At 37.5% G+C, this 15,958-nt stretch overlaps 1 protein-coding gene across 2 annotated transcripts in view; it reads left to right on the top strand.

The window, feature by feature from the left end:
* The window catches only part of LOC138325662 (neuronal calcium sensor 2-like), a 119,128-nt gene that overhangs the window by 14,496 nt on the left and 88,674 nt on the right, over window positions 1-15,958 (top strand). For both annotated transcript variants that reach the window (XM_069271476.1, XM_069271475.1), the window contains one exon: window positions 3,567-3,693. The gene's annotated coding sequence lies outside the window, so the exon portion shown is untranslated. The remainder of the gene's footprint in view (window positions 1-3,566; window positions 3,694-15,958) is intronic.

Raw genomic sequence — 15,958 nt, 5'->3', positions numbered from 1 at the left:
TGTCTAAACACTGATTACAGAAAACAATGATCGCGGTGCATTGAGCGGAGGTCCTGTTTAAACTCGCTGATCCTTCCTGTTTACTTAAGATGGAGAACAGCTCCGACATTCATAGCCCTGAATCAACACTTTTGCATTACAGGAAACTCGTACACCATATTGCCATTTAGAACAGTCTGTGCTTCTGTCTGCTGTAATAATTTACTAAGCCTAAATCTGCCAATATTTTTTTTTGTGAATTCCATAGGGATCCATCATATTATCTCTCAACTTCATTTTTCATGATATTTATTGACTGCATGCATTTTTCGCCCACTCCTGCGACGACATTTCCATTTGGTTTTCCATCAGCGAGAGTTTCCGACAGACTGGCCCAACTGATACCTGGTTTTGTCATTACAGTGGATGCTATATGAAGCAGTACCAACCAACCTCAATTTGATTTGTATCATTTCTCTGTGTTTATCAAAAGCTTAAAGAGCCTGAGTGATCTTGATTAGAATACTGCTACGTGAAAACAGGAAACATGAAACATTGATAGTTTATTTAAATCGGTATTGATAGGATTGTAAATGACATTGACATTTATAGAGCCGTAAATGACATCAATAACCAGGATTTGGGGTCATTAAGTGCAGGAAAAATGCATGGGAAGTTTCAGTGTTAAAAAATCTTGATTTGGCTCTAATTCCAGTAAAATGATAATGGATTTCTTTGATGAAGAAAATGCTTTTACTCATTGCTGACCCCAGATTTAGAGAGGTGCATCAGATATTAAGTTGATGTGAATCTAGGTATTCAACTTGTGATAAATCTTTCTATACCTAGTCTTACAGTGCTGCCCATCCATTAACCTTAGTGTTTTATTGAAAGGAAAGTCAAGAGAGTCTGATCTTGAGGGTCAATAGGGGGACTCCAAGTTGTTTTATGTGTCTGGCATTCTACCACTTGTGTTCTAGTACCTCTGGGTCACGCATTCAAGGCTTTTGTAAAAAAGTATTTACTGGTAGGTATACTGTCATTTATTAGTGGGTTATTTTTGATGTGTTTAGGTTTCCCTAATCCAGCAAATTCCTACATGTCCAGTTGTTAAAAGGATGAGGAGATAATCAAACAAACTTTAACATTTTAAAGACGGTCAAGGTCACTTACTACACCTGAATTTTAAAAACCAGGTCAAGAGCACATGATAAATTGTCAACTTGAGAAGATAGGTCAAGGTCAATTGCTAAGCTCTGAAACCTGAATCTAGAAAACAGGTTAAGGGCACATGCTTAAAACACCCAGGACTTGACCTTAGAATAGAAAACAGGCCTTTGTCATTCACAAAAATCTAAAATCTGTATTTATAAAACAGGTCAAGGTCACATGATAAAACCTATCATAGATGAATGAAGCTCTGAACTTCATTAAACTTTTAGTGTAAAGATTGCAATCTTAGCAATTCAGAGTTGATTGGAAACACCTGATCATGTCCACTGATTTGTGTACAACCTTATCTCCTTTATGATCCGTCATTAATGTATTGACAGGGATACTTCAAGCTTGAGAACACATACTCTACCTGTACAATATTAAACATAATAGTTATCACTTTCTTTCCTACACTATGAGGCTTACATAATTTTACAAAAGTTGTGTAAGCTGTTAATGGATGTGTATCTCATTAAAGGCTCATTTGCCTATGACATTTGAGCTCCGAACTGTCTTCTCCCTGTCGTACCAGTAGAACTTGAGTCAGTCAAAATCAGGCTACGTGCAAGGTAGCAGTGTGAAGTTTATTTTATTTTAGCACTTTTACGTAAATCTCTGTATGAAGAGCACTTGTATATAAAAACACAGTTTTATAAATGATTCTGGTCTATGAAAGGAAAACTCTATATATAAAGGATGCTTGTGTAATGTCTATAAAAAGAAAAGCTATGTAAAAGATGTTAAAGGACACTTGTCTATAAAGGACACTGTCATACAAAGAATGATTGTCTATAAATGGAACTTAAAGGATCTCTATTAAGGAAAACCTCTTTATAGCGGACAATTGTCTAAATTATAAAAGTAAATTTCAAATAATGTCCCCACTACAGATGCCTATAAATACAAGGACAATTGTCTTTAAAGAATACCTGTATGTAAAGAACATCTATGTATAAAGGACAGGTTTATCACACTCATTCCATACAACTTACTATAGCATTAACCTCTGTATAAAGGACACCTATTAATACTGACCCACTCAGTACAACTTACTATAGCATTAATCTCAGTATAAAGGACACCTATTAATACTGACCTACTCAGTACAACTTACTATAGCATTAACCTCGGTATAAAGGACACATGTTTATAATGACCCACTCAGTACAACTTACTATAGCATTAACCTCAGTATAAAGGACACCTATTAATACTGACCCACTCAGTACAACTTACTATAGCATTAACCTCAGTATAAAGGACACCTATTAATACTGACCCACTCAGTACAACTTACTATAGCATTAACCTCGGTATAAAGGACACATGTTTATAATGACCCACTCAGTACAACTTACTATAGCATTAACCTCGGTATAAAGGACACCTATTACTACTGACCCACTCAGTACAACTTACTATAGCATTAACCTCTGTATAAAGGACACATGTTTATAATGACCCATTCAGTACAACTTACTATAACATTAACCTCAGTATAAAGGACACATGTTTATAATGACCCACTCAGTACAACTTACTATAGCATTAACCTCGGTATAAAGGACACCTATTAATACTGACCCACTCAGTACAACTTACTATAGCATTAACCTCGGTATAAAGGACACATGTTTATAATGACCCACTCAGTACAACTTACTATAGCATTAACCTCAGTAAAAAGGACACCTATTACTACTGACCCACTCAGTACAACTTACTATAGCATTAACCTCGGTATAAAGGACACCTATTACTACTGACCCACTCAGTACAACTTATTATAGCATTAACCTCGGTATAAAGGACAGGTTTATCACACTCATTACATACAACTTACTATAACATTAACCTCAGTATAAAGGACACCTATTAATACTGACCCACTCAGTACAACTTACTATAGCATTAACCTCGGTATAAAGGACAGGTTTATCACACTCATTACATACAACTTACAATAGCCTTATCCTCTGTATAAAGGACACCTGTTATACTAACCCACTCCATACAAATTAATATCATATTAACCTCTTTATAAAGGACACCTGTTGACAGTTTGTCTGTATCCCTTTGGTGTCTAATGCAGTATGGAAACAATATTGTTTTTATTTTAGTGGAAGTATTTGCTTTGGTTACACATTGGTTTAATTTTGCTACATTTAACACTTTGTATATAACTAAGATCTATGATTTTAATTAGGATGGCTGTAATACATATTAAGTATACTAGCCACCTGTCTGTCAGAGATGTTAAGCTCTCTACTGATCCCTAACACCAACTGTATACCTACACTAATGATTACTCTGTAATCCATTAAAATATTAACGGCTTGTTTTGATGTAATTGGTTAGTTTGATCTTTGTAGAGTAATTGTTTGCCTACTGTTCCTGTGTAGCTGCATTGAGGGCTGTTACACCAGAGAGAGCACTGCCTTCACACCATCAGTAGTGAGCTATAGACTGTTGGAGTATACCAGGATTATACCAATCAAGGTAGGCCATCATCAATCTACTCTCTGTTTCTACTCTCATTTCTACTTTCTACCTCCTTCTCTAATCTAATCTTATCTCTACTATCTCTGTTATAGTTTCATTTCTACTCTGCTGTCTGTTCTGATCTTTTCTTTCTCTAGTAGACTTTCTGTTCTAGTCTGTATTCTCTGTTCTATTTTCTATTCTCTGTTTTAGTTACTACTCTCTTTTCTAGTTTGTTCTAGCCTCTTTTCTCTATTCTACTATCTACTTTCTGTTCTCGCCTCTTTTCTCTAGTCTACTACAGTGTATATACTTTCTGTTTTAGTGTCTATATTCTCAGATCAGTCACTATTCTCTCTTCTAGTCTCTGTTCTCTTTTCTTGTCTCTACTAATCTAGTTCTACTGTCTGTTTGATCTTCTGTTTTTTATTCTACTGTCTACTCTACTCTTTACATTCTGTCCTACACCTTATTCAACTCTCTGCTTCTGTCATATTCTTTCAGCAATCCAGTCCTGTTACAGACAACAATCTATTTTAACCAGTTCTGACCTTTCTGACGCTAAGTTTCTAATTTGTATTGTAATTATATCTGAACACAAGAAAGAAGAAAAACATATATTGAATTCAGTGAAAATCACCCAGTCTGGGTAATTTGCATAGAGACAAGACCAGTGATGCTACAGTGTGATTTGTGATTTGGGTGTAACATACACATGTCATACAGTTGATAGGAAATCAAATTCATAGAATTGTTAACAGTGCTAGGTTACATAATAATGGCGACAGTAGTCTAGGGCAGTCCAGGAGGAAATATCTGCATAAGGTCTAGGCCAGTCAACTGTAAATATCTGTTTCTGAGGTCTCTTCTGGTGGAAAAGATAATAATGTAGGTTTCTATGGTCTAGACCATTAAACATAACAATATAGGTAGGTTTCTGTGGTCTAGGTTAGTCAAAAAGATAATAATGTAGGCTTCTGACAGTGGTCTAGGCCATTTAGTCAACAAGATACTGTATGACTGTAAATAGTTTTGTATGGCCGAGGCCAGACAATAGTTAATATTTGTTTTTATGGTCTAGGCCAGACAACAGTAAATGACTGTTTCCATATTCAAGGTGATTCAGAAGAATTTGAATATTTCTTTTCTAGACCATTCAAGAGTTATCCTTCACAGTGGTTTAGGCCAGTTAAGGATAAATGTCTGTGTGGTCTAGGCCAGACAACAGTAAATATTTGATTGTGTGGTCTAAGCCAGACAAGTTAATATCTGTTTGTGTGGTCTAGGCCAGACTACAGTAAATATCTGTTTGTGTGGTCTAGGCCAAACAACAGTAAATATCTGTTTGTGTGGTCTAGGCCAGAGTGTTTGTTTGGTCTAGGCCAGAGTGTTTGTGTGGTTTAGGCCAGACTGTTTGTGTGGTCTAGGCAAGAGTGTTTGTTTGGTCTAGGCCAGACAAGAGTAAATATCTGTTTGTGTGGTCTAGTGTGGTCTGTGTTTGTCAAGGCCAGGCATGATAATGTCTGTGTGGTCTAGGCCAGATAACAGTAAATATCTGTTTGTGTGGTCTAGGCCAGACAAGATAATATCTTTTAGTGTGGTCTAGGCCAGCAGACAACAGTAAATATCTGCTTGTGTGGTCTAGGCCAGAGTGTTTGTGTGGTCTAGGCCAGAGTGTTTGTGTGGTCTAGGCCAGAGTGTTTGTTTGGTCTAGGCCAGAGTGTTTGTGTGGTCTAGGCCAGACTGTTTGTGTGGTCTAGGCCAGAGTGTTAGTTTGGTCTAGGCCAGACAAGAGTAAATATCTGTTTGTGTGGTCTAGGCCAGACAACAGTAAATATCTGTGTTTTGTCAAGGCCAGGCATGATAATGTCTGTGTGGTCTAGGCCAAATAACAGTAAATATCTGTTTTTGTGGGACAAGATTTTTATCTGTGTAGTGTAGGCCAGAAAAGATGATATCTGTTTCTGTAATTTGGTTTGTTATGTAACCTTGGACCAGTTAATCAATGGAGTTTTATTACCGTATAATTTGGATTGTTTTTTAATTTTACAACCTGCTGGTGCTCTTTAGTTCTGGTTGTGATGACAGAGATGGTGATCAAGGAACAGGCTAGTCTAATTAGTATTACTGATACCCATACGAGGAATAAATCAATCTTCATTTTAAGTCCTCATAGGGATTTAGACAAGTATAATCTTAGGAAGGAGTGGACAATGAAATAAAGTATGAAAGGTGGTCAGTGAGGGAAAGAAAAAGATGTAAGTGTATATGCTTTAATAAAGGATGAAGGGTACTTATTTAGGCCAGACTGAAAGGACACTGTTTTTAAAAAAGCACATTGGATGAAGGTTAAGGTCACTTAGGAAGAGAAGGAATGGTACATTCTCATAACAATGTTTATCACATAATCTGTCTGATATTCAGTGATTTCACCCGTATAATATTTCTGTATATGTCACTATTGTAATATGACCTGGAGCGATTTTCATTGGCTGGAAATTTATCGTTACATCAAGACAGAAACAATCAAATGATGTCTGGAAAAATGACATGGACTTTGAGGATGGCAGGACAAAATGGCAGTCTCCGCTGGCTTTTCACAATACATTTTGACATGAGATTTTTTTCATATGTAGGTTTTTGTAACAAAGTGATAAAAAGTATCTTAAATTTGTGTTCATTTCATAGTACATATCATGAAACTCATCTTGAAGTTTTATTTTTGCTCGCAAAGGCTCGTAAAGAAAAAAAAAAAAATTAGACTCATTTCATATAATCTCATAGGAAATGATCACTCATTTAAAATCCTACATAAATGACAAAATTTTGTCTCTTAGGAAAGGCAATAGATAGAAAGATGATAGCCTTGAAAAAAATATAGGATGAAAGGTGGTATGTCATACAGGAATAGGTGGAAGGATGGTTTCTAATATGAGAACTGTAGAGGGAACAGGTGGAAGAGTAGTAGTGTTTAGGATCAAGTTATCATTAGGTAGTCTTTATGGTAAGGCAATAGGTGGGAGGATGGTTTCTATGACAACCCTATAGGGAACAGGTGGAAGGGTAGAAGTGTCTAGGGTAAAGTTATCATTAGGTAGTCTTTACGGTAAGGCAATAGGTGGGAGGATGGTTTCTATGACAACCCTATAGGGAACAGGTGGAAGGGTAGTAGTGTCTATATAAGGATAAGGTTATCATTAGGTAGTCTTTACTGTAAGGCAATAGGTGGGAGGATGGTTTCTATGACAACCCTATAGGGAACAGGTTGAAGGGTAGGGTAGTAGTGTCTAGGATAAAGTTATCATAGGTAGTCTTTACTGTAAGGCAATAGGTGGAAGGATGGTTTCTATGACAACCCTATAGGGAACAGGTTGAAGGGTAGTAGTGTCTAGGATAAAGTTATCATAGGTAGTCTTTACTGTAAGGCAATAGGTGGGAGGATGGTTTCTATGACAACCCTATAGGGAACAGGTGGAAGGGTAGTAGTGTCTAGGATAAGGTTATCATTAGGTAGTCTTTACTGTAAGGCAATAGGTGGGAGGATGGTTTCTATGACAACCCTATAGGGAACAGGTGGAAGGGTAGTAGTGTCTAGGATAAAGTTATCATAGGTAGTCTTTACTGTAAGGCAATAGGTGGGAGGATGGTTTCTATGACAACCCTATAGGGAACAGGTGGAAGGGTAGTAGTGTCTAGGATAAAGTTATCATTAGGTAGTCTTTACTGTAAGGCAATAGGTGGGAGGATGGTTTCTATGACAACCCTATAGGGAACAGGTTGAAGGGTAGTAGTGTCTAGGATAAAGTTATCATAGGTAGTCTTTACTGTAAGGCAATAGGTGGGAGGATGGTTTCTATGACAACCCTATAGGGAACAGGTGGAAGGGTAGTAGTGTCTATATAAGGATAAGGTTATCATTAGGTAGTCTTTACGATAAGGCAATAGGTGGGAGGATGGTTTCTATGACAACCCTATAGGGAACAGGTGGAAGGGTAGTAGTGTCTATATAAGGATAAGGTTATCATTAGGTAGTCTTTACTGTAAGGCAATAGGTGGGAGGATGGTTTCTATGACAACCCTATAGGGAACAGGTGGAAGGGTAGTAGTGTCTATATAAGGATAAGGTTATCATTAGGTAGTCTTTACTGTAAGGCAATAGGTGGGAGGATGGTTTCTATGACAACCCTATAGGGAACAGGTGGAAGGGTAGTAGTGTCTAGGATAAAGTTATCATTAGGTAGTCTTTACGGTAAGGCAATATGTGGGAGGATGGTTTCTATGACAACCCTATAGGGAACAGGTGGAAGGGTAGTAGTGTCTAGGATAAAGTTATCATAGGTAGTCTTATAGGTAGTCAACCCTTACAGGTGTAAGGGATAATTATGGTGGGAGGATGGTTTCTATGACAACCCTATAGGGAACAGGTGGAAGGGTAGTAGTGTCTAGGATAAAGTTATCATTAGGTAGTCTTTACGGTAAGGCAATAGGTGGGAGGATGGTTTCTATGACAACCCTATAGGGAACAGGTGGAAGGGTAGTAGTGTCTAGGATAAAGTTATCATAGGTAGTCTTTACTGTAAGGCAATAGGTGGGAGGATGGTTTCTATGACAACCCTATAGGGAACAGGTTGAAGGGTAGTAGTGTCTAGGATAAAGTTATCATAGGTAGTCTTTACTGTAAGGCAATAGGTGGGAGGATGGTTTCTATGACAACCCTATAGGGAACAGGTTGAAGGGTAGTAGTGTCTAGGATAAAGTTATCATAGGTAGTCTTTACTGTAAGGCAATAGGTGGGAGGATGGTTTCTATGACAACCCTATAGGGAACAGGTTGAAGGGTAGTAGTGTCTAGGATAAAGTTATCATAGGTAGTCTTTACTGTAAGGCAATAGGTGGGAGGATGGTTTCTATGACAACCCTATAGGGAACAGGTTGAAGGGTAGTAGTGTCTAGGATAAAGTTATCATAGGTAGTCTTTACTGTAAGGCAATAGGTGGAAGGATGGTTTCTATGACAACCCTATAGGGAACAGGTGGAAGGGTAGTAGTGTCTAGGATAAAGTTATCATAGGTAGTCTTTACTGTAAGGCAATAGGTGGGAGGATGGTTTCTATGACAACCCTATAGGGAACAGGTGAAGGGTAGTAGTGTCTAGGATAAAGTTATCATAGGTAGTCTTTACTGTAAGGCAATAGGTGGAGGATGGTTTCTATGACAACCCTATAGGGAACAGGTGGAAGGGTAGTAGTGTCTATATAAGGATAAGGTTATCATAGGTAGTCTTTACTGTAAGGCAATAGGTGGAAGGATGGTTTCTATGACAACCCTATAGGGAACAGGTGAAGGGTAGTATGTCGGTAAGTAAGGGTGTAGTCTATATAAGGATAAGGTTATCATTAGGTAGTCTTTACTGTAAGGCAATAGGTGGGAGGATGGTTTCTATGACAACCCTATAGGGAACAGGTGGAAGGGTAGTAGTGTCTATATAAGGATAAAGGTTATCATTAGGTAGTCTTTACTGTAAGGCAATAGGTGGGAGGATGGTTTCTATGACAACCCTATAGGGAACAGGTGGAAGGGTAGTAGTGTCTAGGATAAAGTTATCATTATCATTAAGGCAATAGTCTTTACTGGTAAGGCAATAGTCTTTACTGTGGCAATAGGTGAGGATGGTTTCTATGACAACCCTATAGGGAACAGGTGGAAGGGTAGTAGTGTCTAGGATAAAGTTATCATTAGGTAGTCTTTACTGTAAGGCAATAGGTGGGAGGATGGTTTCTATGACAACCCTATAGGGAACAGGTGAAGGGTAGTAGTGTCTAGGATAAAGTTATCATTAGGTAGTCTTTACTGTAAGGCAATAGGTGGGAGGATGGTTTCTATGACAACCCTATAGGGAACAGGTGGAAGGGTAGTAGTGTCTAGGATAAAGGTTATCATTAGGTAGTCTTTACTGTAAGGCAATAGGTGGGAGGATGGTTTCTATGACAACCCTATAGGGAACAGGTGGAAGGGTAGAAGTGTCTAGGATAAAGTTATCATTAGGTAGTCTTTACTGGTAAGGCAATAGGTGGGAGGATGGTTTCTATGACAACCCTATAGGGAACAGGTGGAAGGGTAGTAGTGTCTAGGATAAGGTTATCATTAGGTAGTCTTTACTGTAAGGCAATAGGTGGGAGGATGGTTTCTATGACAACCCTATAGGGAACAGGTGGAAGGGTAGTAGTGTCTAGGATAAGATAAGGTTATCATTAGGTAGTCTTTACTGTAAGGCAATAGGTGGGAGGATGGTTTCTATGACAACCCTATAGGGAACAGGTGGAAGGGTAGTAGTGTCTAGGATAAGGTTATCATTAGGTAGTCTTTACTGTAAGGCAATAGGTGGGAGGATGGTTTCTATGACAACCCTATAGGGAACAGGTGGAAGGGTAGTAGTGTCTAGGATAAGGTTATCATTAGGTAGTCTTACTGTAAGGCAATAGGTGGAGGATGGTTTCTATGACAACCCTATAGGGAACAGGTGGAAGGGTAGTAGTGTCTAGGATAAGGTTATCATTAGGTAGTCTTTACTGTAAGGCAATAGGTGGAGGATGGTTTCTATGACAACCCTATAGGGAACAGGTGGAAGGGTAGTAGTGTCTAGGATAAAGTTATCATTAGGTAGTCTTTACTGTAAGGCAATAGGTGGGAGGATGGTTTCTATGACAACCCTATAGGGAACAGGTGGAAGGGTAGTAGTGTCTAGGATAAAGTTATCATTAGGTAGTCTTTACTGTAAGGCAATAGGTGGGAGGATGGTTTCTATGACAACCCTATAGGGAACAGGTTGGAAGGGTAGTAGTGTCTAGGATAAAGTTATCATTAGGTAGTCTTTACTGTAAGGCAATAGGTGGAAGGATGGTTTCTATGACAACCCTATAGGGAACAGGTGGAAGGGTAGTAGTGTCTAGGATAAAGTTATCATAGGTAGTCTTTACTGTAAGGCAATAGGTGGGAGGATGGTTTCTATGACAACCCTATAGGGAACAGGTTGAAGGGTAGTAGTGTCTAGGATAAAGTTATCATAGGTAGTCTTTACTGTAAGGCAATAGGTGGGAGGATGGTTTCTATGACAACCCTATAGGGAACAGGTTGAAGGGTAATAGTGTCTAGGATAAAGTTATCATTAGGTAGTCTTTACTGTAAGGCAATAGGTGGGAGGATGGTTTCTATGACAACCCTATAGGGAACAGGTTGAAGGGTAGTAGTGTCAAGGATAAAGTTATCATAGGTAGTCTTTACTGTAAGGCAATAGGTGGGAGGATGGTTTCTATGACAACCCTATAGGGAACAGGTGGAAGGGTAGTGTCTAGGATAAAGTCAAGGTAGTAAAGGTAGGTGGGATGGTTTCTATGACAACCTATAGGGAACAGGTGGAAGGGTAGGTAGTCTTTACTGTAAGGCAATAACTGAATGAGGTGGAGGAGGATTGGATTTCATACCGTATTCTATTCAATAAGCTCTTCTATCTCTATAATAGTTAACTGTACAGTACAGTAGGACAACTCTATGTTAAAAGTGCTGACCATTTGACATACTGTATTGTACTCAATAAGCTCCCCTATCTCTCTATAATAGTTAACTGTACAGTACAGTAGGACAACACTATGTTAAAAGTGCTGACCATTTGGACATACCGTATTCTATTCAATAAGCTCCCCTATCTCTATAATAGTTAACTGTACAGTACAGTAGGACAACACTATGTTAAAAGTGCTGACCATTTGACATACTGTATTGTACTCAATAAGCTCCCCCATCTCTTTAACTGCCTCTACCCCTTGATTTCACATACATTGTACCACAATTTAAAGTGACAATTCACTCAGGCTAATTCTTTTACATAACCAAGAAGCAAAATATGGCATTAATGTATTGTTCTATATTTCTTATAAAACATGTAACATAAAATATTGACAAATTCCACATCATTGTTTAGTATTTTAATTGAGACCATTGTAATTATAAATCGTTGATCAATGCGATTAAGCAGGTACAATATGTACGCTGTACCCATACCAGAGCCAAAGTCATGCACGTCAAACAGATGCACTACATAACCACTGAGGAGGTGATAAAATGATTTTTTAGGCAAGACAATTCACCTAGTAAGGTAAACACACTACTGTCAAAGCGATTTGAGCAGTTCTAGACAAAAGTTTCATTGATCTACGAGCAAGGGACGGGGTTCGGCATACAAGATGTTCGACCACAATGTGTAATGGCGGACAGCGAACAGTTTGAACTTTTCATACGCATTTCACCACCATGGGCTTTTCTGACATATTACAGTAAAACCGGCTGATCTAATTTCCATTAGAACTGGTTTTTTTTTTCGATATATGTACAAATTTTGATGTTCTCTTCAACTGAATTCTCCCTTTAAATGCAGTCTTTAGTATCAAAACCATTTTTATTTGATGTCTTTTGCAAATTACATGATGGCTATAACTTTGTGCTGTAAGTTAATGAAAGGATAGTCTAAATTTTGTAGGTCTAGCCTCGTTTCCCCTGGCTATTTTTAGTTTACATACTAGCACCATACGTTTGTCATTGTTCCTAAATTCCACATTGTTTTTTTCGCAATTCTTCGCGTAGACGTGTTAAGGTCCAATTTTCAATTAAATCTGGATCGTAAGGAGCGGGCCGAGAGTTCTGTCGTCGCTTGGGCGCCATGATGCCTTACGCAATGTTTACAAACAAAACACACACACACGATGACCTTCCAACTCGGAAGTAGAAGTAGTTCGATTTCTCCAAGTTGTTCGGTGGTAAAGATTTGCTAACTGATCGTCACACTGGCATCTTAGTATAAATGTCCCACAAAAAATCCTGTTGATTCAAGCATGACATAATTATCCCTGACGAACTCCCGATCGTGAGAACAAAGGAATGGAACTTCTGTAGTGAAAAGTAATTCCCCTGGACTTCGTAACGCAGATTTTTTTTTTCTTGCAAACTATTACTCCGTAGTCCGTAAATTGGCACTGCTCGTAAACGTGAGTTTGTCTTCAAAGATTTAGAGTTTGATGAGAGAATATAAGGCAATCTTGTTGTGGACTGACCACTTCAGCAAAAGACTGGAAACTGAAGCTGACCAATACTCACACCCCTCTAGGACGTAATTGCCGATTGGTCAATTACTCTAAACCCCTGCTCATTTGCATACAAGATACACACATACCATCGGCTAAAATACAGCTTGATAAACTAATGACTATCTGACTAATTACAACCTGCATGATCACATGCTACATTAAAACTTCAAATGCAAATGTAAAATATAATTCATGCAAATAAAACTTAAGCAAGAAGAAAGAATGGCTGACACAAAAGTTATGCATAAACAAAAATTTAATTAAAATTAAATTATCATGTTAATGAAAGTATAGTCTAAATTTGGTCCTATTAATCACCCTTTATGTTTTCAATTATGGAAGCACCTTGGGCGCTTATTGGGTAAAATATGGTACTGCTATTTACAAGACATTAGGCAGACCAAACACTGACTAAACAGTACTACACATACCTATGAACCATTTGAGCTACTTGCCGACAAGTACAACTTAAAATTTGTTTGTCAACTTTATAGTTTAACACTTAAATGTTTTATGACATCAGATATCAGATTTCTCTAAATTGACTATATCTACAGCGGTATACTGAATTTCTTTGTTCCTCATGGATGCCCCGTGGGACCAGGTTTATCACAAAGATGTGATACAGTACATTAAGTTAGACATGCTGAAATATGTACAAACATTAAAACCTTATGTACGTTCAGACAGTTCATCGAAATTGTCCTCAAGCAAATTTGCATTCAGTAAATATATTAATGAACTATTACACTACAATACAATTGTTAAAATGAGGTAGCAAACAAAAAAGAATCAAAAAACACTTGAAAATGTCAATCTATTTGATAACAAATTGAAAGCTGTCAACAATATGATAGCTTAATAGCTTCATTAACTTTTTGGCCATTGGTTCATTCCATCGGATATGTTGACCTTCGGTCAGCCATAACTTTCATAGGTTAGGGTCAGAGGGCATCTAGAAAGACTCAAAGGTGGGGAGATATTTCTTGATAAGATGTTAATAAAGCTAATAGGGCTGCCGCGATACGACAGAAGCGTACCACGATATATTGTGATACACAACAACTGTATTGTGATATATATTGCAATATTTTGACCTTAACATATGTGGTGTTTATTTTGTATATATTCCATAATAAAAACACCCTTTACATTATACAAACATACAGTGCTATGTTATGTAGTTTTACATCGATTTCAACCATGTTGTTGAGTAACAAAAATGTTCAAATGTGAGGTTTTTGTAAAAATTACGAGTCTGTGAAAAAGCTAGGCTACAGACGATCGTAACCTAATAATGCAATATCTAAACATGATAGTGTCTGCAAATATTTACACTTTTGAACCTAAATAATGAACAAATTTACGTACAATTGTCCTGGCAAAATACGTTTACGATCGTGATTAAACTTCAAAGGGCTGATCGGCTTGCAGTGTTGTTTTGACACGTGTAGGAATTCGAAAATGGCGGCGGACGATGAAGCCTGAAATAGCTGGCAAAATCCCTGCAGCCAATGTATTCACCGGACCTTAAATGTGTTAAGAGAATTATATATTCCGGTATTGTTGATTGATGGAGCGAATCAACTTGATAATATTTCAGAAACTAGCCTAATGTCATATTGTTTATATTCAACGTCATGCAAATGTTTGAATCATTTGAACATTATACACGTTAGTTACAAACGTTTGACCGACATCAGAATCGAATGAAAACGAAACCCACATGGCTTCATATTATCGGAAAGGAAAACAAATACAACTTGCTGGTTTTGTTTTAATGACAGGACGTTTTAATTATATCAAATTAATGAAATTATGATACTAAGAAAATATATCGTAAAAAACCGGTACAGGTAAACTGTATCGCGGTACAATATTTTTTGGTGGTATATTGCAATACCCCAATATACCGGTTAACCGCGGCAGCCCTAAAAGCTAACATATAAGTTAAATGAGCATACATACAGAAACTATATATTTTGTTCTGCCATTTTATATCCAAGTATTAACTCATCCAAAGTTTATGACTTCGAAACTTTGATTTATATGAGCTGTTGCTTCAAACTATTTGAGGAGGGCTGTGGAAATCTCCATAGTGGATCTAACAGATCGAATGTCAAACAGCTGTAAAACGTATAGAAGCCATTGATTCCTCGCCTACTGTTGCCTCGGAGGGTACCATCGACAATTACGTATTTCTCTGTACACCCATACATGACAACTTATGTCTTCATTAAAACATATTATTTTTCATAAAAGGCCATGATATTGCCTTTAGTAATGAATTTTGTTCATAAATAGCATATACATAAGCATTGCTTTACTTGGAATCGTAAAATAGATAAGGTTTCCAGTAATCAATATTGTTTTTTCATCGGATTTGAATGCGAGCGTATCAATGACCTTGGAGTATGTTATACACAACCTTGAAATGACCTTGAGATTATATCTCAATGTGAATGGAGAGGATGTGGTGAACGAGAACAATATGTTGAAGCTGTGATGACGTTTGGTGATGAGAAGATAAACTTGAGGGATGGGTTGTGATGATGGGAAACTTGTCAGTGGTAATTGTGGAACAAATAGCTGACAAACGAATGAGGGGGAAACATTAGCTCAACCTAGGAGGTAAAACATGTGTTGTGGACCTAATGGTGTAGTAATGGCTGTTCTCGCTCTCTGATGATGATTGGCAAACAACCCTATGTCTATAGGCCACCTAGCCATTGACCTGTCGATGAGTACATGAAGCTTTACCTGTTGTAAGTCACAGAGATGGCTGTGTCCTGTATTGATCTTCCAGGCCTCAACTGAATCATGTTTGTCAAACTCTTGTAAAATATTTCCCATTTTTTTGAAGCTTGAAATTCGAAAAATGACTTTTGCTTATTTGATTCAGAAATCATGCTAGACACTTCTGAAAAGCGTCTGTGATTATGAATAAAGCAGCATCAATTTTATAAACGTTATAAATTTGTAAACTCTCAAAGGAACAAAATTAATTGTAACTGTCCAAAAGGAGTAGATATGATAGGACCTGTATTTGGCCTTAATTATTCAGACCGAAAAAAATTAACTCTGATCCGCATCAATTTCACATCAATAAATACTCTTAATACTTGCCATTCATCAAAACATAACTTTT

The sequence above is a fragment of the Argopecten irradians genome, chromosome 6, assembly GCF_041381155.1.
Source record: "Argopecten irradians isolate NY chromosome 6, Ai_NY, whole genome shotgun sequence".
NCBI lineage: Eukaryota > Metazoa > Mollusca > Bivalvia > Pectinida > Pectinidae > Argopecten > Argopecten irradians.
This window is presented reverse-complemented; position numbering and strand designations above follow the sequence as displayed.